Raw genomic sequence first — 6,615 nt, 5'->3', positions numbered from 1 at the left:
TGGAGACTGTAATGGACTGGAATTCTCCTAAGTCAGTAACGGAGATCAGGAGTTTCCTTGGTTTAGTGGGCTATTATTGGAAGTTCATTGAAGGATTCTCCAAACTGGCGTTGCCATTGACTATGCTGACCAGGAAAGATAAAGCGTTTGTCTGGACGGCCAAGTGTGAAGAGAGTTTTCAGGAATTGAAGAAGAGGTTGACCACAACACCTGTTTCGATCTTGCCAAATCCTAGCGTGAACTACAATGTGTATTGTGACGCGTCGAAGCAAGGGTTAGGTTGTGTATTGATGCAACAAGGGAAGGCAGTGGCTTACACGTCAAGACAGTTAAAGACTCATGAACAGAACTACCCAACGCACGATCTGGAACTAGTTGCGGTCATATTTGCTATCAAGATTTGGAGACACCATGTGTACGGTGTAAGGTTTGAAGTTTTCAGCGATCATAAGAGGTTAAAGTACTTATTTGATCAGAAGGAACTGAATATGAGGCAAATGAAATGGATAGAATTCCTCAAAGATTATGATTTCGATCTTCAGTACCACCTTGGAAAAGAAAATGTGGTAGCTGACGCATTAAGTAGGAAGTCTTTGAATATCTCGACGATGATGGTTAGCGAGATGAAACTGATAGAAGAATTCGGAGATTTGAATCTAGCGGTTCAAGTTGGACCTAAGAGTTTGATTTTGGCATGCTCACTGTAACGAATGAGTTCATGGAGCAGTTGAGAGGTTTACAAGATTCAGACCTAGAACTGCAAGAGAAGAAGAGTCTGCTGGTCGAAGGAAAAGCCCCAGAATTTCAGATTGGGACTAATGGGCTACTCAAGTGCAAAAACAGAATGTGCGTGCCAAGAGACCCTGATTTGAGGATGGCAATCTTGGACGACCTTCTTAAGTAAACCAAGTTTGAACCAAGAATTTGTGAAAGAAAATCACTCTAACTTCTCAAAATTGGAACGTTGTGACTTGAGTTATACCTCAAAGAAAGAACTTGACACTTTTGTTTAGACTCTTTTTGGATTCCTTGAACTTTTGTAGAATCACGTTGACACTTTTTTTTGATACTTTTGATTTTTGGACTTTGATACTTTTTTTTTACAGTTTTGAATTTTATACTTTGACACTTTTTTTTGATACTTTTGATTTTTGGACTTTGACACCTTTTTTTGACACTTTTGATTTTTTTGAAAGATAAAGATAAAGAAAGATAGATATACTCACGACCAAAAGAAAAGATTAGTGAACACCAAGCAAGAGACTAGCTCTGATGCCACTTGATGTGAACCTCTTGGTTAAAAGGCTCTTGAACGATCTATCTTGGTTGGTGCTTGGCCTAAGCTCACGGTTGAGTAGAGCTTTTGAGAGTAAGTAGCGGAAATATGAAATTGGATAAAAGAAGATGGAATAGATTTGAGGTGAAGGCACCACAACACTTGAGGTGTTGATAAGCCAAAGTGATGTTCGCCACAAGAACTTGGTTCTTGATAAGAACTTCTAATTTTGATTCAGCCAAGAAGGTTTGGAGAATACTCTTACAAGGATATAATCCTTTTTGATTCACAAAGAATTCAACTTAACTTAACTTTATTCCATTGCAAAAGACTTACATTTATAGGCAAGCCACTAGGCTCCCACGGTTTTCTACTAAGACTAATGCCTGGTAATTTTAACATTGGATTCCATAAACCAAATAAATCTACTCCTAAACTAGACTACATTCGAATGGTAAAGATATGAGCACATGTGATACATGTGCTTTATTACAATTGAAGGACAACTTAATGACTTAGGATGCCTTGATTGCCACTGTTGGGTAGTGATGAGCATGAGAATCCATTCTTCTTTAAGTGCACGACTCACAATTAAGTCATATGATCAATGAGACTTGATGATTCCTTAATGCCCACGACTAAGCTTTGATGAGCTCCATTGGATTCTTCTAATTTGGCACATGAGAATTGTTGTAGTTAAGCCTTCTTAATGATCTTCGGGTACACTTCTTCTTGGCATAGGATTCCTTTGCTAAGGAATGAAATTCCCTCGGCTAAATGTTGATTAAGGATGCATTAAATAGCTTATAATGCTGTTGGTGCAATATGGTAGGCTGCCCAAGGCTAGAACATGTGCATAATGCACCATTAATGCACCATTAAGGTCTCCAACGGCCAAATACTAATTCTACACGAGCATCTTTGCTCCAACAGCTCTGAAATTAACTTAGGAAATGTGCTCAGGTGAATTTAGCTCCAACGGTCCAGACAAGGTGTTTAAGTCTCATAAATGTTCCATTAAGCTCCTCCACGGTCATATTTTGATTCTCTTCGAGCAATCTTCCTCCAATGACTACAAGTCTTTATTTATCTGCCAAATAATATTAGACTAAGTTAGAATGACTTTGATTCACGAAATTTATAAGTTGGTCCAAGCATTAAAGTGTCGGTTACACTTTTAGGTTTGACTTAGTCATCCATGAGCCATTTTTCATTCTAGTCATTTTTATGGGCAAATTTATGATTAAAACACTTGAATTAAATTAAGTAAGTGTTGGACAAAAGTTAGCCCACTCATTTATTACAAAAATTAAAATTGCTCAATACTAATTAAATTGGCTAGGTCTGGCTCGGTCAGACTACGCCCAGTGCCTAATGTGGCACACTAGGCGCATGCGCCTCGGTCAAATTTCCTGGCCAAGCCAGTTTGGCCCAGCGCCTGGTGCAACACTGGGTGCACCAGATACCTCAACTCGGTCAGAGTTGTCTCGGTCAAGTTTCATGCCTGATGCGTCTAGCTTCATGCCAGGGCCAATTTTGGCGCCTGAGTCAGACCCGTGGCCTGTCTCGTGTGCATGGCCTGATCCATCCTTGGCTCGGTCAGAACCATGGACCAAGATGCTAGTGAGCATCTTTAGACTCCTTTGGGCTATCTTTGGCTCACCATCATGGATCAACATTATGAGTTGTCCAATGGCATTTTGAGCCCTTTTTGCCCTAGCCCTAGTCATAGGACCACTTATGCCTTCAAGGCCATCAATATTAAGGTTAGGCTCTTTGAGGTTCACATCAGTTGTCGTATCCATAGAGACTTATTAAATATAGCATTTCAATAAGTAAATTACTAACCTAAGATATTTTTAAAAGTGTGTTGATGGTTTGTAGTGGTCAAAGGTAAAAATACTACGAAATAACGATGATGAAATTTAGATTTGGAATTGATCTCCTATTTATTATCCATGCATATACTACAGAATTGATCACACAAATGATTCAAGAATGATTCTTACGTAATATTAGACTTCAAAATCACTAAAAGTAATGTTTTAGTCAATTTAACAACTTATGCAATAAAGCTCTATATCTATCAACTTTACAGATATGATTATGAATTATGATCCACATAACATGCCTCTATGTCTTGTAGTCTATGCATATGTAGTTGAGTTACGTGCAAACAACCTCAATTCTACTAATCGTCAACGTCTTGGCCATACTAGTAGCTTATTAAACTAGCTCTGTCTAGCAACTAGATTAATAAGATTAAACAATATGAACTGTTGAACATACCTCTATATCTAGTTAACAAGTTTGAGAGTTATTTGATACTTATATGAATCTATATATAGTAACTATCTGAGCATAGGTACATATATGACAATTAAGCATAAAACAACTATGCCTATCATTATATAAAAATGATGAATAACATGTTTTACGCTATGGGCCATAATTTCTTCATTAGTTCACTTCCAAAATCAAGTTCAGAGTCGTCATTCACACATGAATGAATAACATGTTTTAAGCATAAATGAATATTAAGTATAAAAAGATAATTCATAGAAATCAATACTTCAAATAACTACATATATGAATATTACAATCAATCCCAACAAATGATCGAGGAACTTAGCAAAGTATTTTCATACAAAACTAAGAACAAGAAAATACAGAAAATTACAACTTAAAGAGAAATGATACCTCCTCTATAAGCATACTCCATTAGTCATACTATTTTACCTTTACATCTCATTTCTAGTCTATATTAGCCTAAGGATTAAGGGAAATTAAAAACATATTATTTATGTCGAAATATAGTATGGAACTAAAATTTAGATCATTCTTTAGTTATTTTGACCTTTTTTATTAATTTGATTTTTTATACTAGCGTTGGGCGCATGGGTGGTGCATTGAGCACATCATCTTCGTTTGACCGACTCTTCACCTAACCAAGCTGCACTTGGCGTGTCTAACAAGCTTAGCGTGGTTGTTGGGCACGATTCTTATGCTGAGCACATGTCAGCTGATTGTGGCCTTAACTATTTTGGTCATTTGACACCAATCATTGCTTATTTTTACTCCTTTTAGGTCCTGAAATGTCATAGAAACTCAACTCATAGGATTAATACAATAATTCATTAAAGTTCCAGATATGAGTGTATAAAATTAGTATTTTAGAATTAACAGTGATAATTAGCCTTATGAATTAATATAATTTTTAAACCTAACAATAACTCATAATTAAATAACTAAATTAAAAAAAATACAACTATAATTATTATTAAGAATTAAGATTACGGAAACAAGTAGTACTTTAATTCATTCACATTTTATAAAATACTAACCTAAATTAATAAAAGTTTTTGGATTTAACACTAATTCAACAAAGAAGAAAATAAAACTAAATATCTTGCTTTTAGAAGGCTCAAAAAAATTCAAAAAAATTAACTCTAACATTTCATTTATGTGAAAAACTTGTATTATGGAAAACAATTTAATTTCTAATATGCCATATAATCCAAATAGTTACTAAGCAAAGAGACAAAAACTCATACTTCTTGTTTTTGTCCACATGCAGCATGTCTTTATGATTTAAGACGTTGATCTTTTCATTATTAAGAAGAGTTAAGATAATACAATTTTTTTTTCCAAACATCATTTATACTTTTAGTTAAGGAAAAGCACGTGATTGTCTTATTCATCCAAATCTCCACATAAAACACATCGTGTTGAAATATTAATATCTAAGACTTCTCTTCTTTATAAACTCAATTTTTTAAATACTCAATTCAGTATTATTTTTTAAACTAGACATTTCATCTTTGTCTATACATTCTTTGACCACAATCAATCTCTTAATTTAATCATTATTGCTATGATCACTGAATTAAGCTTAAAATATATACTTATAGGATTTAAAACAACTCTATTTGAATATATAGTTTGAAAATTCAATATTATCTATTACAGTACCATTTTTAATTATTAATTCGTAAATTCGAATTAAATAAAATTATGGTTAAGAAAAAAAACCTTCATCATGTTTGTCCATGACTCTTTATCTTGAAATTATTGTGTGGACTAATCGTGAACGACGTGTAGAGGTAACATCACTTAACGAGGAAAGCGTTTATATTATTTTAAACAATAATTGAATGGATGGTCAAGTAGCATGATGGGGATGAAGACCCATCAGCCATTATTTTTTTTTGTTTGTAACAGGTATCCTCATATGGGAAGCAATCATGTCTAAGCTGGGAACATCCACAGGTACGTAGAGTAACTCTCCCAACAAATATTTTTCATGCACAAGACTCAAATCCAAAACCTTACGTAAGCATAATGAAGCATGTACCACTTGAACCAACGTCATCCCCTATTATTTTGAGTTAACGTTATAAATTCTATTAAGTACTAACATATATCACTGTGAGATATATCACTAGTCAACAATTACTAAGATTTAAAAAGTGAAGTACCTATATTTTTGGTATTATCAATTATACCCCTTCATCCTTTTGGGTAAGAAACTAATCTATTTCGAGATGCATGATTATCACTCCTAACAAGTATTACTTCCAAAAACCAAATTTTTCACCTTTTGGTCATCTTGGAGATTAAGCAGAACCTTATACAACTAAATCAACAATTCGTTAGGAAAATATCATTTTATAATACATCTTATTTTTTTTTATGATGTAAAAGAATATATCAGTTTTATGTTGTTATACAACTCCTCAACAAGTTGATGCTGACATATTTTTGTTTGATAAATTTGGTGTATGAAAGAGTTAAAGTATCTAAATAGTTTTTCAAAATTTTGTTTATCTGATAATTTGGTTTATGAGAAAATAAAGTTAAGTTATGGTAAAAATATTTCCATGAAATAAATTGGTTACTGGAAATTTTGAGTCCAACGAATTTAGTCCAAACTTGTAGAGGGTCAACCTTAAAGAACCAAATTGATTTAGAGAAGAAACTTTTGTGAATTATTTTATGATTTTAGATTTGTAGGGCCCAAATTGTGACAAAATTTTGAATGACCATTTTGAGATTTTATTTTTCAGTATAACATATATATTATGAGAGTAAAGATTTATATACAGTTTAGTTGGTACATCATTTACAAATCATTTGTATTACTTTGTTTGAAGAGACAATGATAATTAAGAATGAATGATAGATGATAGACTGATAATACATAAATCTCTTACCCTCCCCGTATATATTTTCTTTTCTTTACTAGCTGTGGGCTCATGCATTTGTGTCAGACACACATGGGACGTGAAAAGATAATAGCCACACACACAAAACAATGTTATCTTATACCAAATAAAAAA

This window comes from Lupinus angustifolius, unplaced genomic scaffold (assembly GCF_001865875.1).
Source record: "Lupinus angustifolius cultivar Tanjil unplaced genomic scaffold, LupAngTanjil_v1.0 Scaffold_48_72, whole genome shotgun sequence".
In the NCBI taxonomy this organism is placed as follows: domain Eukaryota; kingdom Viridiplantae; phylum Streptophyta; class Magnoliopsida; order Fabales; family Fabaceae; genus Lupinus; species Lupinus angustifolius.
Note: the sequence above shows the minus strand (reverse complement) of the source record.